Here is a 27,851-nt window from a genome sequence, read left to right as displayed (position 1 = left end):
AAAAGTATTACTTCTTTCTAAATGTTGAAACTTAACAAATATACATTAAGTGTTTTTGAAATGACTAGTCTCTGGAGAAATTTGGTGTACATCCTTACTTTTTTCCTACTAAAAATAATGTTTATCAAGAGTAGGTACATTGGCTGAGAAGGAACCAAATATAAAACCTGTTTTAAAAACACTCGATATTCTATAACCTAATATAGAATTATAATGCACTTCCCATGCATTATGAATGTACCATAATCTTAATATTGGCTTTTTATTTGCATATTTAAGTCAGGGAATGATTACTATACCACATTTATTTTTTAGAAATGAAGACATATATTTTGTGAACATGAGCTTTATAGACTATAACATCACACAGATATTTAAGGCTTAGTTAAACTTCCATGTAAATATAGGTATGAATGGACATAGAACATAGAAGTAGACCAGACCAAAGCCAGGAGCCAGGAGCTTCTCCCTCGTTGGTGCAGGGACTCAAGTATGTGGGACATCTGCTGCTGCTTTTCTCAGGCTATTATCAGGGAAATGGATTGGAAATGGAGCAACTCAGACAAAACTGGTGCCTATATGGAATGCCAATGTCGTAGGCAGAAGTTTTACACACTGCCACAATGCTAGTCCCTATGGACACTTCTGTTAGAATTATAGAGATGACAGTTACTGTAATAATATATCTGTATCCAAATGACCACTGGAAAAAATAAGAAGTTGCAGTGTCACAGTGTAAACATAAGAGAGGAACCTGGAGCAGGAGTTGTGTAGTACAGGAGTTGTGTACTACTCAAGTATGATATACTTGAGACTGCATGTATCCCAGATTGGAGAGCCTGATCTTTTCTATTTTTTGTTTGTTTGTTTCAATTTTATTTATTTCTTCTCTAATTTTAATTATTTCTTTTCTCCTATTAATTTTGGGTTTGGTTTGCTGTTGTTTTTCTAGGTCTTTGAGATACATTGAGAGTTCATTTATCTGGTATCTTTTCAATTTTTTCAAGTAGGCACCAGTTGTCATAAACTTCCCTCTTAACACTATTTTGATGTAGCCTGTAATATTTGATATGATGTATTATCATTTTCATTCATTTCCAGATTTTTTTATTTCTATTTTGATTTCTTCTGTGACTCATCATTTATTCAGGAGCATGTTGTTCAATCTCCATATGTTTGTATATGATCTAGAGATTCTTGAGTTGTTGATTTCCAGCTTCATTCCATTGTGGTCAGAGAAGATGCATGGTGTGATTCTGATTTTTTTGAATTTGCTGAGACTTGCTTTATGACCCAGCATATGGTCTATCATAGTGAAACTTCTATGTACCCATGAGAACAATGTATATTCTGCAACTGTGGGGTGAAAAGTTCTGTAGATATCCATTAGGTCCTTTTGGTCTGTGGCGTTGATTAGCTCTGTTTTTTTGTTGTTGATTTTCTGTCTAGTTGATCTGTCCATTGATAAAAGCAGGCTGTTGAAGCCCCCCCATTATTACTGTATTGGAGTATATGTCTACCTTTAGATCCATTAACATTTCTTTTAAGTATCATCCACCCTGTAATTGGGTACATGTATGTTTATTATAGTTATATCTTCCTGTTGAATTGATCCATTAATCATTACATAGTGCCTTCCTTTGTTTCTTTTAACAGTTTTTATGTTAAAGTCTATTTTGTCTGATATTAGGATGAGAGCACCTGCCCTTTTTCGCTTTCCATTAACATGGAATATCTTTTTCCACCCTTTTAATTTCAGTCTGTGTGTATCTTTGTGAAATTTGTTTCTTATTTAAGGTGCTCAAGTAGGACAGGATTTATTGAACATCAGAGAAAACATACATTCATGTGTGAATGTGGCCTGCTGCATGTGGAGAAATACCAATGACATGTTGCCCAGATTGAGAGAGAGAGAGAAAGAGAGAGAGAGAAGCCTGAGTAATGCTCCAAGCTGTAGTCAGCAGTGAAAAGAGGGCTCTTCCCCATTCTCATCCTCGTTAATGAGGTATGGATGGGTGTAGTTACATGTGTGGGAATTTTATCATGCTTCTATCTTTTCCAGATGGAGCTTAATTTTTTTTTGTTTTTCATGAACTTTTAAAAATTCAGTTAGCTTTATACACATATGATTAACTCTATACTAAGTAAAGTGTTCAACAAATAGTATGAAAAAAAAAAAAAAAACCTGTTCCTCAACAATTGAGACAAGGGCTGTTCAAAGTCATCTCTTTTTTTAAGATTTATTTATTTATTTGAAAATCAGAGTTACACAGAGAGAGGAGAGGCAGAGAGAGAGAGAGAGAGAGAGAGAGAAAGAGAGAGACAGAAAGTGAGGTCTTCCATCCACTGGTTCACTCCCCAATTGGCCGCAACAGCCAGAGCTGCACCGATCGGAAGCCAGGAGCCAGGAGCTTCTTCCAGGTCTCCGACACAGGTATAGGAGCCCAAGGACTTGGACCATCTTCTGCTGCTTTCCCAAGGCCATAGCAGAGAGCTGGATCAGAAGTCGAGCAGCCGAGACTACAACTGGCACCCATTTGCGATGCTGGTGCTTCAAGCCAGGGCATTAACCCACTGCGCCACAGAGCCGGCCCCAAGTCATTGCATCTCAAAGAGTCAATTTCACTTCTGTAGATTACCTTTTGGTGCTCTATAGTTATCACAGATCAGAGAGAAAATATGGTATTTGCCCTTTTGGAACTGGCATATTTCACTAAGTATGATGTTTTCCAGTTTCATTCATTTTGTTTCAAATTACATGATTTCTTTTTTTTTAACTGTTGTGTAGTATTCTGTTGTGTACATATACTATCATTTCTTTATCCAGTCTTCAGCTGATGGTTATTTGGGTTGATTGTGTATCTTACCTATAGTGAATTCAGCTGCAATAAATAAGGGGGTATAGATAGCACTCCCATATGCTATATTCATTTCCCTTGGGTAAATTCCCGGGAGTGGGATGGCTGAGTCATATGGTAGGTCTATATTCAGATATCTGAGATATCTCTATACTGTATTTCACAGTGGCTGTACCAGTTCACATTCCCACCAACAGTGGATTAGGGTACCTTTGTCCCCACACCTCCAATACTTATTGTTTATTGATTTCTGTATGTAAGCCATTCTAACAGGGGTGAGGTGAAACCTCATTGTGGTTTTGATTTGAATTCCCCTGATGTTTATTGATTCTGAGCATTTTTTTCATGTGTCTGTTGGCCATTTGGATTTCCTCTTTTGAAAAATGTCTGTTTAAGTCCTTTGCCCAGTTCCTAACTGGATTGTTTGTTTTGTTGTTGTTGAGTTTCTTGATCTCTTTATATATTCTGATCATTAATCCTTTATCAGTTGCATAGTCTGCAAATAATTTCTCCCATTCTGTCAGTTGCCTCTTCACTTTTCTGATTTTTTTTTTTTTCAGAAGCTTCTCAAATTGATGTAATCCCATTTGTCAGTTTTGGCTTTGATTGCCTGTGCCTCTGGGGTTTTTCCAAGAACTCTGCCTATGCCAATGCCCTGCAGGATTTCTCCAGTGTTCTCTAATAACCTGATGGTATCAGGTCATATATTTAGATCTTTAATCCATTTTCAGTGAATTTTTGTATAAGGTGTAAGGTAGGAATCTTGCTTCCTTCTTCTGTATGAAGAGATGCAATTCTCCCACCATCATTTGTTTAAGAGACTATCCTTGCTCCGGGGATTGATTTTAGCTCCTTTTCAAGATAAGTTGGTTATAGATGAATGGATTGATTTCTGACATTTCTATATTGTTCCATTGGTCTATCTGTTTTTGTAGAGTACCAAGCTGTTTGAATTATAACTGCCTTGTAGTATGTCTTGAAATCTGATATTATGATGCCTCTGGCTTTGTTTTGGTTGTATAAGATTGCTTTAGCTATTCACGGTCTCCTGTGTTTACATATGAATTTCAATATCATTTTTTTCTGTATCTGAGAAGAATGTCATTGGTATTCTGATTGGGATAACAATGAATCTAATCTGTAAATTGCTTTTGGTAATATGGACATTTTGATTATATTGATTCTTCTAATCCATTAATATGGAAGATTTTTCCATTTTTTTGTGTCTTCTATTTCTTTCTTTAATGTTTTATTATTTTCATTGTAGAGATCTTTGACATCCTTGGTTAAATTTACTCCAAGGTATTTGATTTTTTACAGCTGTTTTGAATGGTATTGGTCTTAGAGATTCTTTCTAAGTAATAGCATTGTCTATGTACACAAATGCTATTGATTTTTGTGTGTTTTGGGTTTGCTTTGCTATTCTTTTTCTAGATCCTTGAGATGCATTGATAGCTCATTTATTTGGTACCTTTCCAATTTCTTGATGTAGGCATGAATTGCTATAAACTTTCCTCTTAACTCTACCTTTGCTGTATATCACAAGTTTTGATCTGACATATTGTCATCTTCATTTATTTCGGAATTTTTTATTTCTCTTTCGATTTCTTCTATGACCTAGTGTTCACTCAGGAGCATGTTGTTCAGTCTCCATGTATTCTGTATATTCTAGAAATTCTTGACTTGCTGATTTCCAGCTTCATTCCATTTTGGTCTGAGAAGATGCATGGTATGATTTCAATTCTTTTGAATTTGCTGAGTCTTGCTTTATGGCCTAGAATGTGGTCAGTCATCCTAGAGAAAGTTCCATACACAGGTGAGAAGAATGTGCATTCTGCAACTATCAGATGAAAAGTTCTGTAGATATCTGTTAGGTTGATTGGGTCTATAGTGTCAATAAATTTGTTGTTTCCTTGCTTACTTTCTGTCTGGTTCATCTGTCATTGCTGAAAGTGGGGCTTGAAGTCCCCCATTACTATGTAATGGAGTCTATGTCTCCCTTTATAACTATTAACATTTCTGTTAAATAGTCAGGTGTTCTGTAATTAGGTGCATATATGTTCATAATAGTCGCATCTTCCTGTTGAATTGATCCCTTAATCATTACATAGTGTCTTTCTTTGTCTTTTTTAATGCTTTTTGTGTTAAAATGTATCTTGTCTGATATTAGGATGACTACACCATCTCTTTTTTGGTTTCTATTAGCATGGAATATCATTTTCCATCCTTCACTTTCAGTCTGAATGTATCTTTGTTGTTGAGATGTATTTCTTGTAGGCAGCAAATAGTTGGATTTTGTTTTTTAATTCATTCAGCCAATCCATATCTTTTAACTGGAGAGTTGAGGCCATTTACATTCAAGGTAACTATTGCTAAGTAATGACTTGGATCTGCCATTTTTCAATAAATAGTCCTATTTTTTTACTTAGTTTTTCCTTTGTATTTTTACTAGGGAATTTTCTACCTTCACATTCTTACATAATGATACCTATCTTTCTGTGTTTCTGTGTGAAGCATGTCCAGAGTGTCTGGTTCACTTTCCTGTTACCTCTGCTTCTGATCCAGGTTCCTGCTAATGCACCTGAGAGGCAGAATATGATAGCCCAAGTACTTGGCTGCCTACCACCAATGTGGGAGTCCTGGCTTGAGTTCTAGACTCCTGGCTTTAACCTGGCACAGCCCCAGCTGTTGCAGGCATTTGTGGAGTAAATCAGCAGATAGATCTTAAAAGAAGTCAGAGTGGAAATGGTAAAAAGATGGAGAGAACAGAGGAGCCCCTCCTGTGCAGAGGAGCATTTTCTCAGCTTAGCTGTGGAACTTGCCTGAGATAGGAAGCAAGTGTGATTATAAAAGAGATGTAAAGAGTTTCTTTGATTCGTTGAGAGAAAAAACAGGCTTGGCACCGAGGTCAGGTGGAAGGCCAGGTGGCTGGAAGGGTCTGTGACAGTCTCAGGAATGTGGTAAAGACAAGTGGCTCCCCGTCCCCATAGCCCCAGAAAAGAACTTGTGCTGTGTCCTGTCATCAACACTAAAGGGAGGACTGGGAGCTAAGAAGGCAGGATGCTTTTTTTTAAGGATCCTGTCCAAATATCGCACTGGGTAGAAAACCCCCAGGTCACTTCTTTTTAACAGCTTTTTTGTTCTGAAAAAGCCCCTCCTAGCTGCTTTCCTGGGAGCTCTCCCTCTGCTTTTTTAATCTCTTTGCTCTTTTTTTAACTTCATTTTTATTTATTTGAAAGGCAAAATTAGAGTGCAAGAGACCTAGAAAGAGAATCTTCCATCCGCTAGTTCACTCTTCAAATGATAACAATGGCAGGGGCTGGACCAGGCCGAGCCAGGAGCCAGGAGCTTCATCTGGGTCTCCCATGTGGGAGCACTTGGGCCATCTTCTGCTGCTTTCCCAGGTGCACTAACAGGGAGCTGGATCAGAAATGGAGCAGCAGGAACTCGAACCAGTGCTGATATGGGATGCTGACGTCCTAGGTGGCAGCTTTACCCTCTACACCACAATGCCAGCCTCGAACAAAAGCACTGCTGTAGTATGACATCATAAACTCTGTGAAACTCATGTTTGTAATGATGCACTGTTCTTTACAAATATTAAATCGTATAAGTGTCACAATAACTGTATGATGTAAGTGGGCCAGTTTTGAAAAAATAAGCATCATTGCAAACAGTATCCACCATAATCATGTTTATTACCACTACCACCACCATTATCATTGTTATCATGATCATTATCATCACCACCATCATCATAATTTGTCAAATGAATTCAAATTCATGATGCCTCTGCTATTTTTGCATGTTTACCATGGTTGTTGTCCTGATTAGACCTCTTCCAAACTTCCAGAACAATTTCTGGAGAAAGCCAGTCTGATTAGCCATGCTAAATCAACGTCCTCCTACACACAAAGCCCTTGGCAAAGGGTTGTTTCATGCATTACTAGGTAACTCACAGATGGGTAGCATTTGACTCATGTATTTACCCTGGTTCAGTTTCCACCTGCAGCTGGATTAGAGCTGTTACTGTACTTGCAGCCACGCTGATTTGTTTACAGTTGTATAGCCATGATTATAATGCTGGATTAGTGTAGTTCTGTGAAATAAAGAAGTTACAAGCTACTTTTACTAGAATTTTTCTAAAATTATATGAAATGGTGTTACGGAGGAAGGGAATTTCATTTCCAAATATGGTTTCTGAAAATAAATAGACATCTTTGATTCTGTTTTGCTCTTATGTTTATAGCAAGCATCATGAAAAACCCTGGCCCTAGAGTCTCCATACCTGGGAGTTAATCTTGTCTACTTGAATTAGTGACTGAATGATTTTAGTAATATTTTTATTTTTCTTAAATTACAATTTTGTATGATTCCATCTGATGGTACTTCTTGCAGTCTTGTCATTAGAATGCATATAAAGGATATAGTGTGGTGAAACATAATAGGTGTTCTAAAATACTTAAATTACAAAACAAATAACTTCTATTCCTATAGGACTCACATATTGTGCAGTGAATTGAGTATGAACACTCTAACATCAAGGTTAAGGATAGTTTCTGTTTTGCAGAGAGTTATAGAGAAACAGGTGTAAGGACTAGAAAAAAATGAGAAGGCATAACTGAGAGGAAGGAAAAGAGAGGAAAAAAGAAGGGGAGGGGAGGGCAGGGTGAACCAGGTTTGGAGTAGGGGATGCCCTCTGTTTACCAAGAGTGATAGCAGTAATGAATGGACTATGACTTAGGCAATCTTCAATTCCTGATTTCTAAGAAAGAAAAAAAAAAGGAGGGGCCATTTTAGTAGTAGAAAAGAGTAAGTATTTATTTTAATTACCTTGAGATGATAAAAGATTTTTTAAGTATTTGTATGATGCTAATGGTAATGAGGAAAAATCAGGCAAACTATACTACTGAAAGCACCAAATAAAATTTAAAAATTCCATATAGAACAAAAGATAGTATGTCAGAAAAATTGTTAAAGACAGGAATTAGTTTTTTTAAAAAGGCTTGTTTATTTGAAATTCAGAACTATAGAAAGAGGAGAGACAGAGAGAGAGAGAGATCTTCCATTCACTGATTAATTCCTCAAATTATTACAATGGCCAGGGCTGGGCCAGGATGAAACCAGGAGCCAGAAGCCTCCTCTGGGTCTCCCACATGGGTGCAGGGGCACAGACACTAGGGCCATCCTCTGCTGCTTTCCCAGGTGCATTGGTAGGGAGCTGTTGAAAGTAGAGCAGCTGGGACATGAATGAGCACCCACTTGGGATGCCAACATTGCAGGCAGTGGCTTGACCTGCTACAGCACACCACTGTCCCCCAAGCATATCCATCGCAGGCTATTCAGTACACATAAGTCAATCTCTCTCTCTCTCTCTGACTCACACACACACACACACAAAGGTACTTATAAAGCTTCATAGTAAATTGAATTAAAATATTAATTTTTCATGAACATTTTGAAAAGCTTTGCTATGCAAATATATACATACATACAAAGATATGCACTTATTTATGTAGATAGAGACATACGTACATGTGAGAGTAAAAAAACACCTGATGGACATTATCATGTAAATAGTTGGATACTAGATTTATATGATGGAATAGAAAAGATTTAAAAAATTTATGTTGGTCCATATTTAGCCTAGCAGCTAAGAATATTGAAGTACCATGATTCCATTTCTGGTCCCAGCTCCTAATTCTGGTTTTCTGGTAATGCAAGCAGCAATGATAGCTCATGCAATTGTGTCTCTGCCACCCATATGGGAGACCTGGATTGAATTCCTGACTCCCACTTTTGACCCGGCTCAGTCTCAGTGAATGAGTAAGTGCTCTCTCGCTTGCTGTCTCTTTTTCTCTGCCTCTTGAATAAGTGAATGAATGAATGTTTAAAAAGAAAAAAAAATGATGGAACTGCATTTTAGATATTGAGGTACTTTTTAAGATAGTAGGATATTGAAATATTTTTAAAATTATACATGTGCTATACTTTGAATAGAATATGGCTTCTGAACTCATGCGTGAGACTAAGTTCTAAGTTTCAAAGTCATGGACTGAGAGTACTAAGAGGATAGACGATTGACTTCATTATGATGTCTAGGAGGCAGTTCTAGTAGGAGGCCATTAGGTCGTTTGGGTTGTGCTCTAGAAAGGTAGTCCTTGTAAGAAGATTGCTTATAAGAGCTGAGTTGAGCCTAGCTCTCCCTGTGTCTTGTCTGTGATCTTTCCTCCACACCTGCATTGCCATCGCCATCCTCTGTCCTTACCCGGTGACCAAACTAATGGGTGACCCAATCTTGGATTATGAACCTGCAAAACTGTGAGCCAAGATAAATTTCCATCCTTCATAAGTAGGTTGTCTTAAGTATTACATTGTAGCAATGAAAGCTGACTAATGCAATGTGGTGGGATACCATTTTTGTAATACAATTTGTAGAAATACTACAATTTGTCGAAATTACTGGTGGAGTGAGTAATTTGGTACAGCAGTTAAGATACTGGATGGAGTGCATGCATTTCAGATTGGAGTACCTGCATTTGCGTGCCAGCTCTGCTTCCAATTCCACCTTACTTCACCCTGGAAGAACTTGGGTCCTTGCCATGCACCTGGGAGACCCACACTGAATTCTGGGCATTTGGCTTTGGCCCGATACAGCTCCAGATATTGCACTTATTTGGGTAGTGAAAACTAGTAGATGGGAGATCTCTGTCTCTGTCTCTCTGCCTTTCAAATAACGTAATATCTGGTTATGAAATAATGTTTTAGAGGTACCCAAGTATTATATAGGAAAGTTTAGAGGGAATACAAGAAGCCCTTATTATTTAGAGTTTCTGCAGGATTTCATAGACTAAGATAGTTCAAGTAAAGGCAAACAGAAACAACCTTTAAGTTGATTATCTAGAAAAATATGTTTATTAATTCATTTATTTTAATAGCCTTTAAAATAAACTTAACAAAGTATATATGCTTTAATTAAATATTTAATTAACCATATGCTATTAAAGTCTATAGTAAGAAGAATTTTCTACTTTATTTCTTTTGGTGTAGGCTACTAATTCTTTACTCAAACTGGCTACAATCCTTTTCCATAATACCCATGTATTAAGTCTGGCATCCTAAAGCTCAGATACAAATTAATAAGCCAATGGAGTTGATATCATAGCAGTAGAGTTGCACAATAGATTTTAGTGACCAGTTTTTCAGTTGTGTCCTGACTGATAGACAATAACTTCAGCATTATGATTCTCTTTCCTTTTTTTATGTGAGAAACAAGAGGCAGACAAACGTGCCAGAGGTCCTTGGTTCCACAGTCTCATTAGCACATTAGGGTTCATGTGAGCCAAAGTAGCCACTGGCCCTTGATCAAAATGTTAATTGAAAGGAGGGTTTGCAAACTTTTGTACTATTGACATTTGGGGTCAGAGATTCTTTCTTGTGCGGACTGCCCTGTGCATTGTAGGATGTTTGGAAGCATCTCTGGACTCCACCCAATAGATGCCAGAAGCACAAACTTCTAAATCCAGTTGTAAAATAAAACAAAAAATCCAAAGAAATGACCAAGTACTAATGAGGCTCTGTCTTTTTTTGGAAGGGTGGGGAATAAAATCAGTTAGAGTAACAGCCATTCTTTCTTGGAAAGGTTCACTCTTTTCAGTTGCATCCTTCCCAATTATGTTGACATTGAAATACTCTTCTTAATAAGAATGAGTGTGGATACTAAGTGTTTTGTAATGATTTTTTTGTTTGTTTGAGAGGTGGAGGTAGAGGTAGAGATATAGTCAGACAGAAAAAGAGAACTCATTTTTCTGTTTCACTTCCCAAATACTGGAAATGGCCTGGAATGGGCCAGGCTGAAGCCAGGAACTAGAAACTCAATCCAGGTCTTCCAAGTGGGTGACAGGAACCTAATTGCTTGGGCAACACCACTGCATTCCAGGGTCTGATTAACAAGAAACTGGAGTTGGAAGCTGGAGCTTGGTATTGTACCTGGGTACTCTGATGTAGAGGGCAGGCATCTTAACCTCTAGGCCAAATGCCCAGCTCTGTTTTCTGTCTTGAATGTTTGCATTTTATGCCCTTATTTGTTAAAATAGTATGACTGTTAATGTTTTGAGTGTGTGTCTTTCATCTCCTTACTTGATAAAATAGAATCATGTACGAAATGTGTTTATTTTACTACACTATTTTTTTCCACTGGCCTATGTAGTAGTCCCTTTGGCCAAAGCATTATATCACATTTTAATTTTCACGTTTCCAGTTACTACAGATGTTGCTTGAGTTGTTTGTATTGAAGCTGTAGTAGAAATGATGTATATATTTATACAAAAACACTGAAGTTTTACGTTTGGAGGCTTAGCTAATTGAGTCCCTACTTTTCTTTTTTGTATTCATCCATAGGCACCATAATGTGTATATCCAGTCATAAGGTTCATGTGTCAGATACTGCCTCTCAAACAAAGGGTTTCATTTCTAGTTTCTGAATGGAATTTTGCTTGAAAACATCTTTTCTACAGCTAAGTGCCTTTCTACTCCAGATGCTTGCCTCTCCAAATTCACATTCAGAAGACAAGAAATATGTTTTGTTTACGTAATTTTGGAGCATGATCGGACCATATGGATGTAGGCTTACACAAATTCGATGTATTGTTAGTGTTGCTGATATAAGAGAGATGTTACCATTAACCCTGCATTTTCATTGTTGCAGCAGCCAACAGGTGTTTTACACATTTTGAATCTCAGGCAGTAATTGTGCCAGATTAAAACATAAATGCAATTGTTCCTTGGCATCTGTGGTTTAGTGATTATAGGATATTTGCAGGTACCAACATTCATGGAAGCTAAATCTCTTTTATTAAGCAGCATAGTGGGGGCCAGCATTGTGGCACAGCGGGTCAAAAGCCCTGGCCTGAAGCACTATGGTGTAGTGGGTAAAATCACTGCCTGCAGTGCCGGCATCCCATATGGGAGCCGGTTCTAGTCCCGGCTGCTCCTCTTTCTACACAACTCTCTGCTATGGCCTGGGAAAGCAGTAGAAGATGGCCCAAGTCCTTAAGCCTCTGCACCCACGTGGCAGACCCAGAAGAAACTCCTGGCTCCTGGCTTCGGATCAGCACAGCTCTGGCCACTGTGGCCATCTGGGGAGTGAACCAGCAGATGGAAGACCCCTCTGTCTCTACCTCTCCCTGTAACTCTGTCTTTCAAATAAATAAAATAAATCTTTAAAAAACTGGCCCGAGTGGCAAGGGCCTTCCCAGGAGCATTAGCAGCAAGCTGTATCCAAACAAAGCAACTGGGCCTTGAACACACATTCTGAGACGGGATGCTAGTGTTTCAAGCAGTGACTTTACTTACTTTACCACAACAGTGGCCCCAATAGTGACTTTAAAAATTTATGTTCCCATTCCTTTTTACTTTCACATTAAAAACAGCTCTAGAAACAGGAGAAATATCTTTACACTGTCATTTAAAATTAATGAAATAGGTCAATTCATATTACATAGTAAGTCTCTATACTCATTGTTGATGACAATTTTATATTTTCTATTAAAAGCTTAGTATTGGATGGGGAATGAATCCATTATAACATGATTTCTACAGATACAGTGTTCTTGTCTCCATACTCATTAAACTGGAGAAATTTTAGAAACATAGAAAAGTCCACAGCTGCCCTATCCCACTGCATATCATTAGAGCTGCTCCTCCTGCCCTGTTCCGTCAGCAGTTATCCACTGTCTCACCATTGTCCCTGTTCCTCCTCCTCTTCGCCTCCACTGATCTCTATTCTACTTTCTACCTCTATGTAACCCACATTTACATGCATTGAATTACAACAGTGTATCCTATAAATACAAATATTGTGTCATTTAAGGTAAAATAGTGATAAAATATGGGGAAGTATAAAGGGGCAATATATCCATATACATCAATCTAGAAGTAATTAACATATTTATATATTTGCTTTCAGCCATTTAAAAAAGAAGTAGATGTTGGTCCCCTTAACCAAATCGCATGCCACCTCGTACAGTAGTTCCCTTCCCTTCTCCATACCCATCATGTGATCTCTGTCAAGCGTTTGATCCGTATCTTCCCAACTCACTTCAAAAACGTTTTCACACATATATGTGTCTATTACCAAATATAGTAGTGAGTTTTGTGAAGGAGTTTTTATTTCCAAAAATTTTGAAAAATTATTGTGCTATATGCATTATTTTTCAACTTTTCCAACTGAACATGTTTATTCTCAAAAAATTTATTTATTTGAAAAGCAAAGTGAAAGAGAGAGAGAGAGAAGGGGGGAGGGAAGGAGGAAAAGAGAAAGAAAGAAATCCATCTATCATCTCCTCAAGTGCCTGTGACAATTAGGGCCAAGTCAGGCTGAAGCTAGGTGCCAGGGACTCTGTATTGATCACCCAAGTAGGGGGCAGGGTGCAAACACTTGAGCCATCATCTGCTGCTTCTCAAGCACATTAGCAGGGCGCAACATCAGAAGAGTAGCTGGGACTCAAACTGTCTCTCCAGTATGGGATGCCGGTGCCCCAAAGTGGTGATTTAACCTGCTGTGCCACAACGCTGGTCCCTAATCATGACTTCTGAAATATTTCTGTGAACATATGTGGATCTCATTTGTTGCACTTTATAGGTATATACTGTTGCATCATTTTTAAAATCCATTTTGTTCCTGTCAAGGCTTTCAGTTGTTTCTAATTTTTTGGCTACTACAAAGCAAGTCATAGTCCAAATCCTGGTACACATTCCTGAGCAGACATCGTGGAAATGCTAAGTATTTTTGGAATTTGTTGTAAGAGACATTCTACTACTCTGATATCATAACCATTCTAACATATAGCTTTTTAATATTCTTTCTTTTAATTCTTGTGGATTTTATTTTTGTGTTTGATTCAAGGTCAAATTTTTCCCTTGAATAACAAGTGATCTCCAAACCACTAAAAAATTGATCCCATTGTTTTCTCACCTCCAGATGCCATTGCTATCATATCTCAAATTCTAATAAATGCCTAAGTCTCTTTCTGGAATCTCTTCTCTTTTGCTAAATTAATGCCATGCAGTTTTGTATGATTTGTACACCATCATATCAGCTATTTTTCTCTTCCTTTCCACTACTCACAACTTATTTTTCTTAATATACTGGTGAGGATCTCCAGATCTATGCTGAGAGCAATGACAAAAAAAAACATGTTGTCTGTTCCCAATTTTAGTGGAAATGGTGTGATCTTTAGATTTCATCTTTGCTGATTGCTGTAGGGATTTTTGTTGGGCATAGACTTTTTTCGTACAGAGATGTCTCTCTCTTCAATGTAAGTTCTCCAGTGTCCCATAAGTTGTTAGCAGTTGTGAAAGTTTACCACGTTCAAGGTATTTTGCTTCAGGATGATTTTTCCTAATGATTCTAATGATCTATGAGGTATAAATTCCTCATAAATTCTTTCCCATTTTCCCAGTATTTACAGTGTTTTCAATGAGCATGAATTTTCTGATGCCCAGTGTGGAATCTCTTTTCACTGAATGTTTTCCTATGTTCACTGTACTGGCAAGGCTACCTAAAATGCAGGGCAAGGGTTGAGAACTGAGAGCAAGCATTTCCTTAATGATTACAGTCATTCATTGCCAACGAGTTTCTCATCTGCATTGCTTCTCACATGCACAGTAAGAGGTAAACTCCGACAGAAGCGTTTCCCACATAGATTGCGTTTATAAGTTTTGTCACCAGAAGAATTCTCATAGGTACAATAAACATGCTGTTTGAGGTGGTTTACCTCATGCATTACATTCATTACCCTTCCTGTGTTATGGTAGGAGATACTTGTGGCCAAAAGCTGTTCCACACTCACTTCATTTAAGGGGGTTCTCTCCAAAATGCATTTTTTTTCATACTCAATAAAATTTGACACTCAAGGTTTTTCTATACTCCTTATAGACAAAAAACTCTCACATGAGTCTTCTAGTGATCGAAGTTGAAAGCTTTCTCAACAGTTTATGCTCGAAGTTCTCTGGGGCAGCTGTTGAGGAAGAGTAGGTTAGGCTGCCATTTGGGACATGTACATCCCATATTAGAGTGCCAGTTTGAGTCCTGGATATGCTGCTTTCAATCCAGCTCCCTGCTAATGCATTCTAGTAGAGAACAAATTCTTGGGTTCCTACCACCCACATCAGAGATCTAGATGGAGTTCCTGACTCCTGGCTTCAGCCTGGCCCAGCCCTAGATGTTGCAGCCAGTTGAGGAAGGGACCACTGGGTGGAAGATCTCTCTGCTTTTCTCTCTCTCTCTTTCTGCCTTTCAAATAAATAAATTCATGCATTTTTTAAAGTTTTGTTGCAGTGTGCATTTTCTAATGGATATGGAAGTTTGTTCTGATTAAAAGATTTTCCACATTTGTTACATTCAAAAATTTCTTTCCTGTGTGGGTGTTCTGATGTTAATGATATATTGCTTTAGGCTAAAGACCTTTCCATTTTTATTACACTCAAAAGGTTTTTCTTTATTATGAAAAATGCTTATGCTCAGTGAGATTTGATTTGATTTGTAGCTGAAGACTTTGAACATACCTTTCAGGCAAGGGATTTTCCTTGCTATATATTCTGTGCTAACTCAATCGTCACATATGAATGAAAGCTTTCCCTCATTCACAGTATTTCTCTCTACTATGAAGTTTTTTCTCTTCTTTTGTTATCATTTGAGGAGCAGAGAGATAGAGAAAGAGAGCTCCCATTCACTGGTTCATTCCCTAAATACTTTTAATTCTGGGGTTGGGCCAGGTTGAATTCAGGACCTAGGAACCAGGTTATGAGATGTATTTGCTTTAACTACTAGCATCTTAACTTCTAGGCCAAACATCTGCTCCTCAGTATGAAGTTTTCTATGAATGCCAATTTACTTTTGGATGAAGATATTTCTATATTTCTTTTGTTGTAAGGCTTTTTTTGTGTAAATTCTCTTAAACACAGAAAAAATGGAAATTTTTTGTTGTACTCAGTGTGGTTGTGCCTTTTATTGCCAGTATAAATTTTCTAGTATTTAATGAAGTTTTGCTGTATTCAGTGGTTTTCCTCCAGCATAATTTTCTTCAACTCAGTTAGGTTTGTCATTGAGCTAAGACCCTTTCAATATTTTTTGTGGGCACAAGGTTTTTGTTCAGCATGACCTCTTTGTTCACTGATATGTGACATGTGAGTAAAAGTTTCTCCAGATTTAGTGAATTCACAAGTATTCTCCCCAGTATGAAAGCTCTGGTCTCAGATAAAGTACACACTTTTTAAGCTGAAGGAGTCTCCACAGTGTTTTACACATAAACGACATTTTAAAATAAGGAGTAAGATGTGTTAGAAGATTCCTAAACTAAATTGAATATTCTTTCCTACACAGTTTCTCTCATGATTTAAATATTAACTGTGTTTTAAACTCAAAACTTCACAAAGGTATTGTAATAGACACAATGAAGTGTGAGATCATAGGATAGATCCTACTAAGCTTCCGTCCTCAATCTGTGTCTCATTGGAGGTGAATGTAATTTGCCTCCCAAGGTCATCGCTTCTCTGCTTACTACCTTCCCTGATGCCTTCTGGGTAGAGTTCCTTTCCACTTCCTTCTCCGCCATCCAGTTGATTTTCACGCTTTTGTAAAGATGACATACATTTTGCTTGCTTAATAGTTTTCATGCTGTTTTTGAACCACATAGACCCAAGGACCCTTACTGACCTGTAGACAAAAACAAAATATCCCATGTGCTGTACCTGCACACTGTGCGGGAAAATATCTTAATAGTTTTGGACTTTGCTTGAGGGAAGGAGCCGCGGCTCAATAGGCTAATCCTCCACCTGTGGCGCCAGCACACCAGGTTCTAGTCCTGGTCGGGGCACTGGATTCTGTCCCGGTTGCCCCTCTTCCAGGCCAGCTCTCTACTGTAGCCCGGGAGAGCAGTGGAATGACCCAAGTGCATGGGCCCTGCACCCCATGGGAGACCAGGAGAAGCACCTGGCTCCTGGCTTTGGATCAGTGCGGTGCAATGGCCGTGCTGGCCATTGGAGGGTGAACCAACGGCAAAGGAAGACCTTTCTCTCTGTCTCTCTCTCTCTCTCACTGTCCACTCTGCCTGTCAAAAAAAAATAAATAAAAAAATAATTATAACAAATTGTCATAATAAAATTGCCAGTATAGCCACTCTTGAGCTTTGGGGAAATTATTAGATAAAATAGGTACTTGAACATGAGCAGTGTGATCCCAGGTCAATCAAAGTGATAACCAAAATTATTATTAATTGATCAAGCAATAGGTAGCCCACACATCAGCATGGTTGGGGGTGATTCACATCCTAGGTGATGATGTAAAATGACAGTAAAAAATTTCATAACACGTTTCAGCATGGGACACAATTGAAAACTTGCCAATTATTTATTTGTGTGATTTTTCATTTGATATTTTTGGATTACAGTTGATCATGGATAACTGAAACCTTGTAAAAATGAAATCACAGAAAGAGAAACCTCAGATAAGACATGAAAGACTACTGCTTGTTTTAAAAGAAAACACAGAGAAAAAAAATAGAGAAAGGGTGAAATAAGAAAGCTTGGGAAGTTGAGAATTTTCAAAAAGTTAGCCACCAAGAAATAAATTGTTCTGTATTTGCTGAAGTATATTTGAGGATTAGAATGTATATTTTACATTGTTTCAATGTTTTATTTTGAAATAATTTTATAATTACAGAAAATTTTAAACATTGTTCAGAATTCCCATGTCCTTTTTTTTCCATCCAGTGTCCTAGAGTGTTAACTGTCTGTGTATCCCAGGCTCATTTATCGAAATTAAGAAATGATCATTGGTATTTTCCACACTACTAAAGACTATTTGGATTTCAGCATTACTCCTATTCTTTTTCTGTTGTAGGATTCAATAAGATGTAATATTTTATTTGGTTATCTCCTATTCTTTTCTCTTTTCTGCAGTTCCTCAATCTTTTCTTGACTTTTACAGCATTGCTATTTTGAGGAGTATAGATCAGGTATTTTATAGAATGTTTCTCAATTTGGAAATTACTTATGATTTTTTCATAAGTTTAAGGTTATGCATTTTTGTAGGAACTGCTACAGAGCTGACATGGCCTAAGTCCATCGAATCAGGGTTACAAGGTATTAATAGGTTTCATTTCTGAAGATGTTGGTTTTTGTCATGTGGTTGGGCTGTTGGTTGCTAAGTTTTTCCACTTCATAGATATTACTGTTGTTCTCTTTGTAGTTATTACATACTTTGGGGGAAATACTTAGAAATTATTCCAATTTTATTTCTTCTCTTATGTTTGCCTCTTAATTTTAATATCCATCAGTGAGTCTTGCCAAAACAATTATTACAGTGATATTTGCCTAAAAGACATTTTTCTATTTCCCTTATATTTTCTTAATTCATTAACTGGAATTACAGGAACTGTCTATCTTCATTCATTCATTCATTCATTCATTTCTATCACCATGAACACATGGATATTTATAAATTTATATGGTTTTTGACTATTTTTTACCAAATTGTCAAAATTTTCAGAGGTTAGTTTATTACTTTCTAACATATCCTCCCCTACTTTATCCTTTGCATAATTGCTTGCTTTTTATATTCATAAGATGATTCAAGCTCTATGAATTTGTCAACTATTTTAGCTGAATTCACTTTATCAATGTCCATTGCTATCTGCCCAAGGCTAACAAGCACTTGTGTCTTATCTCTTCCAGAAAGCTTCTGTCTTTCCCTAGACTCCACTTTAGTTGGTTGCTTAGGGGTTTCTGATCAAGGTGGGCTTAACCTTCACCCTCCTTTAGACTATCCTTTAAATAGGATTCTTTACAGGGACACTTAAGTTAGAGAACTTTCCACTGTAATCCTTTTCCTTCCTTCTTTGAGATGTAAATCTTGTCCCAAGCTTTTGCCAGTTTCACAACAAAGCAGAATCTTTCTTCTTGTTTTTAAATATTGTTGGCCTTGTATATTCTTTTTTGAAAGATTTATTTTATTATTTATTTGAAAGAGTTACAGAGGGAGGTAGAGCCAGAGAGAGAGGTCTTCCATCCACTGCTTCACTCCCCAGATGGCTGCAAAGACCAGAGCTGAGCTAATCCAAAGCCAAGAGCCAGGAGTTTCCTTCGGGTATCCCATGCGGGTGCAAGGGCCCAAGCACTTGGGCCATCTTCTTCTGCTTTCCCAGGTTGTAGCAGAGCTGGAACATAAGTGGAGCAGTGCCTAAATGGGATGCTGACATTGCAGGCTAGGGCTTAAACCTGCTGTGCCACAGCACTGTCCCCAGTAATATCTTACTTAAGGACCTGAGAACCATCCCTTTAAAATGTAATCAGCAAAAAACTTGGACTTCTATTTTTCTAGTCTCTGAGGAGGGTGGAAACTTAAATTCAGTGAGTGTCAATTAGCAAACACAGATAATCTGCAGATATTGACCAACCTCCCACTAACTACTTCCAACAGTTTCCTACTGTCCCACTCAAATGCTTAAAATTTATTACCTTTTGTTTCAATAGAGTTGACTTCCATCTATCTCCCTTACTGAGATAACTCTTGAATAAAATTACCTTCATCTGCTTCATTTGTACAGTGCATTTCTTTGATACCTTTGATTTTAAGAAAAAATAATTCTTGAACTTGCAGGTTTTCTGGCTTTTGTTAATGCTGTAAATTTGGGACCAATAATCAGAGATATTACAACATTAAGTTTTTTTCCCTTCTCACTTTGTAAAATTCCCATGTTAACCCTGAACATTTTTACAGATTTTCCATATATACAAATTTTATATATGTGTGTGTGTGTGTACTACACACCTATATAGATAGATAGATAGACAGATAGATAGATTGACTGACTGATTGATTGATGGAACAAGGGTATAAGCCTTACCCACTCTAAGTCATTGCCCAAAAGATAGATAAACATTGGAATTTGTTCCTGGTCCCTGAAACTCCATTGAGTCTCACACTCTATTGCCTTTACAGCCCCGTATTCTTTTCCATGTTCCCAAGGCCCTGCCTAGCCATCTGAAAGAGCAGTTCAGGAATTCACCTCTGCCTGCTCTCCCCTATACCCACCCCCATCCCTAACCCTCCTAAAATAGAAAAAGGCCTGGCATTGGGGTCGGGGACTTCTGCCACTTGTTCCATCAATGTGCACTCTGGCAGTTGGTCACCCACCTCTATAAACTTATTTTCTCTGAATAAATTCGGTCTGGCTGTAGATATATATAATACCTCCTCTCTATTCTATGACTCTTTTCCTAACAGAGATGATTTTTTTTTTTTTAATTTTTTGACAGGCAGAGTGGACAGTGAGAGAGACAGAGAGAAAGGTCTTCCTTTGCCATTGGTTCACCCTCCAATGGCCGCCACGGCCGGCACGCTGCGGCTGGCACACCACGCTGATTGATGGCAGGAGCCAGGTACTTATCCTGGTCTCCCATGGGGTGCAGGGCCCAAGCACTTGGGCCATCCTCCACTGCACTCCCTGGCCACAGCAGAGAGCCGGCCTGGAAGAGGGGCAACCGGGATAGAATCCGGCGCCCCGACCGGGACTAGAACCTGGTGTGCCGGCACTGCTAGGCAGAGGATTAGCCTAGTGAGCCGTGGCGCTGGCTGATGATTTTTAAATTTTGGTTCATTACAGTGGAATGATAATGGAGCAGTCTTAAATTAGTATCAAATGAAAGCAATGGATCAATGGGAGAAGAAATGCAGAAAAGAAAGGTAGACTATGGTGAAGACAGAGTTACAGAAAGAGGTAGAGCCAGAGAGAGAGAGAGATCTTCCATCCGCTGGTTCACTCCCCAGATGGCTGCAAAGACCAGAGCAGAACTAATCCGAAGCCAGGAGCCAGGGCCGGCACTTTGGTGTAGTAGGCTAAGCCTCTGCCTGTGGTACTGGTATATCATATGGGTGCCGATTCCTGTCCCAGCAGCTCCTCTTCTGGTCTGGTTCTCTGCCTTTGGCCTGGGAAAGCAGTTCAAGATGGCCCAAGTGCTTGGATTCCTGCACCCATGTGGGAGACCCAGATTTCAGAGGGGCCCAGCTCCAGCTATTGCTGACATCTGGGGAGTGGATAGAAGATACTCCTCTCTCTCCCTGTCTATAACTCTGCCTCTTAAATAAATAAATCCTTAAAAAAAAAAGAGGGGTCTGCACTGTGGCTCAGCAGGTTAAAGCCCTGGCCTGAAGCACCAGCATCCCATATGGGTGCAGGTTCTAGTCCCGGCTGCTGCTCCTCTTCAAATCCAGCTCTTTGCTGTGGCCTGGAAAAGCAGTGGAAGATGGCCTAAATCCTTGGGCCCCTGCACCCACACGGAAGACCCAGAGAAGGCTCCTGACTTCTGGCTTTGGATCGGTGCAGCTCTGGCCGTTGTGGCCATTTTGGGAGTGAACCAGTGGATGGAAGACTACCCTCTTCTCTCTCTCTCTCTCTCTCTCTCTCTCTCTCTTCCTCCCTCACTCCCTCCCTCCCTCCCTCTCCAACTCTACCTCTCAAATAAATAAATAAATCTTAAAAGAGAAAAAACATAGTTAAGATAATATTCAAAGAAATAAGATACATAATTGTTTCTCAAGTTACACCTATTTTAGTGCTGCATTATTCACATTTTCTCAAGATGAGATATAAAACATAAGTCATTTGAGTTACTTTTCAAAGTGTATTCTGTGCATACTTACCTTACCAATCAAATTTTATAAATAGAATTGTATCTATTCTACCCAGGGATATTTTAAACTCTTTGAAAGCAAGAATGTTGCCATTTAATCTTCCTGTGCAGTAGACCTGAATGAATGTTAGGTGATGATGTTGTGGATGACTCATTGCCAGTATTATGACAAAATATAATTGCACTGTGCTGTAATGCAGTGATAGGTGTCCTAATATAATCAAGAAAACTTATAAACTAAAAGACCCCTGTTATCTGAATGTGGTTTCTCCTGTTTGGTAGCCTTTTTTTCCATCCTTGTAGTCACACTAGCATACATCCGATTTCCAATTTACTGTAAACTGAGGAATGGAATTCAGGTAACTAACATTGCTTAAATTGTGTGGAAAATAAAATAAGCTTTGAGCCACATCCTAAGCGCAATCCTCTGAATAAAATCAGTAGGATTCTAGAGCTTGCTGTTTGACTTCCTCACAGCCTTTATAATATTTATTTATTGAATTACTCAAGGCTATCAAATATTGTCAGCCTTGCATAATTTAGAGTTTTAAGTAAATGTGATAATTTAGGTATAGCTTATAGGTATATACCTCTTATAAGTATATGTGATGATTTAGCTATAGCTTATTTTTCAGTTGAGTGTTAATTATGAGTAAATAATGTGTATAAATATTATAAAGTTTCCACAGCATTTTCTGCTTTTATGGTGCAAACACTATCCTAGAAGAAGACAATTATTGTTTTCTTGTGAGAATTCACCTTAGCTATTGCACTTCAGATGAAGTGACTTTGTAAAAAAAAAAAACTAACACATAGAGGTCTCACCAAAGGATTATATGGCTAACATGTTTTTAAAGAAATGTCAATAATTTAATAGTGCTCCAGCGAAGGGCTGTATAAAGGGATGAATGAAAGGAAGAAGGGACTGCTGTTAAGAGCATCTGATGATTGTTTTCACGTAGCTGAAGGCCATCTTGTGGAACATAGATCACATATACTCGTTTCTGTTCCAGAAGGGCAAATTCAGGCTAATAAAAGAGGTAAGAAAAAACTAGCTCTGATAACCAGCTTCGTGCAAGAGAATGGAGTGCTTCAGAATATAATGCACGCCCGACATTGAACGTAAAGTACAGGATCAGTGGAAGGAGGGCCGAGGGCTCAGGGACAAGCTAATGGGCTATTGATAACTGATGAGGTCTCTGCGGTTCTAGGATGGGTATCCACTTTGTTGGAAACCCAAAATCAACAGTGACAGTGCCCTAGAGGGATTTATCAGGCTTTAAAAGATTGACTCAAGCTAACTAAATTTGTCAAGAATATAAGAAAATCATAAACATATATATGTACTATATAAATATACTTATCTTTAAAAATTTGAATAATCTTATAAACCTGTTAAGGTGTATTCTGCCCTTCATGATAGTCTATTTTACAAGACATTTTATAGTAAGCCAGCTATTTTAGTGGGAAAAGAACCAAAGAAAGGTTCTCAAGCCTACATTGTTACCTATAGTTAATACATATGTATGTTACCCGAAGTGTGTGTGTGTGTGTGTGTGTGATATGATGAGATTACAGCTGCAAAAGAGTGAGGATATTCAGGGAAGCCTTTTGATGACTCCTCCCATTAGCACCATTTTTTGGGGGGCTCCATGCGAATCATAAACTTTGAAATAATCCTACTTTTAGAGAAAGATTGATATCAAGCTCATTTAAAGTTCAGTCACCATATATGCCAAGATTCAGAATGAAATTGTTTCCCATAGATCTTTTTTTTATTTTTTGACAGGCAGAGTTAGACAGTGAGAGAGAGAGAGAAACAGAGAGAAAGGTCTTCCTTTTCCGTTGGTTCACCCCCTAAATGGTCGCTACGGCCAGGGTGCTGTGCCAATCCGAAGCCAGGAGCCAGGTGCTTCTCCTGGTCTCCCATGTGGGTGCAGGGCCCAAGCACTCGGGCCATCCTCCACTGCACTCCCTGGCCACAGCAGAGAGCTGGCCTGGAAGAGGAGAAACTGGGACAGATTCCGGCACCCCAACCAGGACTAGAACCCGGTGTGCTGGCGCCAGAGGTGGAGGATTAGTTTAGTGAGCCACGGCTCCGGACTCCCATAGATCTTTAAAAATACCTATGTAAGATTTACTTTTAGACATCGTGGATCTCCCTTATCTTGTTGTAATGTTTGCTGGTAAATATACATGTACTACCTTATTTCTCAGTGTTGCAGAATCTAGCACTGGACCTTCAGGAAAGTTCAGGGAGGTAGAAATGTCTTTGGTGATTAATGTTGCAAGATGGATCATGTTTGGGGCTACAAGAATCCTTTGTATGACCTATAAAATCTCTTGTAGCCCTGACAAATATTATTTGTTTGCAATTACTGTGAAAAATAAAATGCACAGAAAAGTTTAAACACTAGTACAGAGTATATCTCTGGTCCCTTGACCTGGATACAACAGGTTTTTATTTTAAGATTTATTTCTTTATTTGGAAGTCAGAGTTACGCAGAGAGAGAAAGAGAGGCAGAGAGAGAGAGAGAGAGGTCTTTCATCTGCTAGTTCACTCCCCAGATGACTGTGAAGGTCGGAGCTGCACTGATCTGAAGCCAGAAACCAGGGGCTTCTTCCAGGTCTCTCATGTCAGTGCAGGGGCCCAAGGACTTAGGTCATCTTCTACTATGATCCCAGGCCACAGGAGAGAGCTAGATCATAAGTGGAGCAGCGGGGACTCGAACCAGACCCCATATGGGATGTGGGAACTTCAGGTGGCGGCTTTACCTGCTACACTACAGCGCTGGCCCTCTGGAAATAACAGCTTTAACATAGTGTCAGAACAAGTCTGATTTTTTTAACCATTTGAGAATAATTTTAAAAATCATACCATTTTATACCTAAATATTTCAGCAGTTGTATTTGACAATTATGTATATTCTCAGATATAACTACTAAATAAATGCTAGTCACACTAAAGAAATTTAATTATTTTCTTTTTTTGTTTTTAAATTTTATTTAAGGCATACAAAGTTTATGCATTTCAGACCTACAAATATAGGAACATAGTGATTCTCCTCACCCTCTCTCCCACCCATCTCCCACCCTTCTTCCTCCTCTCCCATTCTATTGTCTATTACCTAATCTATATTGAAATTTCTTCAGTTGTCTCTCAAATGTCTGTTATACCTATTTTTTCCTGGAATCAGAACACAAAATTGGTTCATAAATAAAATGGAACATTTTTGGGTCTAAAAGAAAATATATTGCAAAGGGTCTCTCTTTAATTTGTAAGAGACATATGTATGACCACCAAAGGCCTCATTCCATGGTGTGATATTGGATATTAATAATATATACCTAATGTTATCATTATTTAAATGAGTGATGAGCATGCCATTATTATTTCCTTTAGGAAAGATGACCAATCTCTTAAGTTTGATAATATTTTATTTTATTTTATTTTATTTTATTTTATTTTATGTTATTTGAGAGTTAGAGTTATAGACAGCGAGAGAGAGAGAGATAAAGGCCTTCCCTCCTTTGGTTCACTCCCCAAATGGTCGCAACAGCCGGAGCTGCATCGATCCAAAGCCAGGAGCCAGGAGTTTCTTCCCAGTCTCCTACACAGGTGCAGGGGCCCAAGTACTTGGGCCATCTTGTACTGCTTTTCCAGGCCATACAAGAGAGCTGGACTGAGAGAGGGGCAGCCGGGACTCAAACCAGCACCCATATGGGATGCTGGTGCAGCAGGTGGAGGATTAATCTATTGTGCCATGGCACTGGCCCCCAAGTTTGATAATTTAATAGGTAACATTTCTTTGACTTAGTCCTGAAGATTATGAAGTTTTATAATAAAATTAGACAAATTTATATCATGAGTATAACCCACAAGGTGTTAAGAGTGCTATTTTTCTCACAGATGGGGAACTTGGGAGCTTATTAAAGCTAATAGAATTATAAACTTGATTTAGGGATGTATACACACACACACACATATATATGTATATATCATTCATTAAAGCAAAGCTTAATTTCAATCCCTCAATGTCATTTTAAAATATTATGGAAAACAGTTTTAATAGATTCTCAGGATTATGTTTGAAGTCACAATTTAGAATGCTTAAAATATTAATGCAGATGTACTTTTCATTAATTTATCCTGAAAATTTCGATTAGGTTGAATTTTTGCTGGCAACATTTTAGCATTTTTAAGTTGCACGCAAATGCTCTACTCTTTATGCTTTTGATGTATTAAAACACACTCATTTCCCAAATGCCTCTGCTTATTAAAAAAAACACATAGATACCACTATTACATTTGAGAAATTTGAGATGAATTATTCTTTTTGAGGTATTTCTCCAAATATACATATACCATATGCATGTTCATATGTGTTTGTAGTATATATATATGTGTGTGTGCATGTATTTAAAAGATTTATTTATTTATTTATTTATTTATTTCAAAGGTAGAGAGACAGGGAGACAGATCTTCCATCTGTAAGTTCACTCCCCAAATGTCCATTAACAGCCTGGTCTGGACCAGTCTGAAGCGAGGAACTAGGAGCCAGGAACCCCATCCTGGTCTCCTACGTAGGGAGCAGAAGTCAAAGGACTTGAGCCATCTTCTGCTGCCTTCTTAGGCACATTAGCAGGAAGCTAGTTCAGAAGCCCAGCACCTGGAACTCAAATTGGCTGGCAGGTGCAGGATGCCAGTGTCGCAAGTGGCTGTTCAACCTGCTGCACCGGGATGTTGACCCCTACCATGCATATCTTTTTAAGTTTTACAAACTAGTTGATTTTGAATGTTGGCTCTAGGTTATCTACCCATATGAATTATAGGAATTAATTAAGTCCCTAATATTCATATAATTTTAAAAATTTGTAACTTTAGATTACTCATTAGTAAAGTAGAATTTCTGTGTTTCAGTCAGTTCCATGGATAGGAAAAGTAGCATAGTTGTGTGGTTTATCTAAGAATTAAATTTCCATGAAGAAAGTTATAGTTAAAGGAAACAAAAAATTGTAGAAAGAGAACAATTAATAGAGTCTCAAGGATTTAAATATCAAAGTTCCCACTAAGCTGCTGGATGATATTTTTGGAATCATTTCCTTTATTTGGGACACAACTCCTTTTATCTTCAATTTAAGTGTCTTGAATTCTAGAACTTCTGAGAATAAGATAATTATAATGACTTGATGTCTCTATAGCTTTATTGCTTATGGAATGCATCTGCCCAGTATTTCATTTGATTCTTGCCAAGGCTCTGTGAGGCAGGCCAGGTGATTATTTTAGCTATCTTTCTCCCCCAATTGTAGAAAGATTTGAACAGTTTAAAGCATTAATCATAAGTACCATTTACTAAGTCTTTAATTTATCGGTGCTATTGTTAACAGATGTGACTGTAGTTCTCACAAAACTGCTATATTAGTTTATATCATTTAGCATATAGTGAAATGGGTATAGAATGCTTAAGTTATTTGCTATGTAATTAATGTTTGTCAGAGCAGAAATTTAAATAGAGTTCTGTATGGTAATATTCCTGCATTTTTTCCATTATGCTACCTTTTTCTCTTCTTTTTATCTATTTAAAGAACAAAGAAAATTATTTAAAGTTTTTAAGTGGACACATAATGTAAGCATATCAATAGGTGACACACACTAGTAACAAACATAAGGTGAAAAGTCAGAAAAAATTATGAAAAAAGACCAGCCATGCTCTTAATCCATTTTTAGAGGAATATGAGGAACTGAGTATGAAAGTGGACAGGAACAATATATGAAAGAAATGAACTTGAAATCCTCATAGAGGTAGAAGTTTGTCATTTATGGAAATGCAGATGACAAAGAAAATATAAGATCAATGCTATAAAATACTGAAATTAATGTATACTAAACTGATCTTCTGTAAAAAAAAAAAAAGAAGAAATTATCAATTCCCAACTTGACTCTCACTGGGATTAAACATGACAATAGGTCTGATCTGATTTCATCATCATTTAAAAAATCATCTATTATTTTTCACTTTATGTTTGTGTGGGAGCAAACTGTTGAAATCTTTACTTAATATATGCTAAACTGATCTTCTGTATATAAAGAGAATCGAAAATGAATCCTCATGTGAATGGAAGGGGAGAGGGAGTGGGAAAGGGGAGGGTTGTGGGTGGGAGGGATGGTATGGGGGGGAAGCCATTGTAATCCATAAGCTGTACTTTGGAAATTTATATTCATTAAATAAAAGTTAAAAAAAATATTGAAACTAAAAACTTATTATTTAGCTCTTGATTACTTCTTTTAGTAACCACATT

General features: G+C 37.9%; 1 protein-coding gene across 2 annotated transcripts in view; it reads left to right on the top strand.

Moving 5' to 3' along the window:
• The window catches only part of CTNNA3 (catenin alpha 3), a 1,694,949-nt gene that overhangs the window by 1,514,790 nt on the left and 152,308 nt on the right, over window positions 1-27,851 (top strand). The window lies entirely within an intron of this gene.

Source organism: Oryctolagus cuniculus, chromosome 15 (genome assembly GCF_051225735.1).
Source record: "Oryctolagus cuniculus isolate XC-2025 breed Fujian yellow rabbit chromosome 15, ASM5122573v1, whole genome shotgun sequence".
In the NCBI taxonomy this organism is placed as follows: domain Eukaryota; kingdom Metazoa; phylum Chordata; class Mammalia; order Lagomorpha; family Leporidae; genus Oryctolagus; species Oryctolagus cuniculus.
Note: the sequence above shows the minus strand (reverse complement) of the source record. Positions and strands in the feature narration are given on the sequence as shown.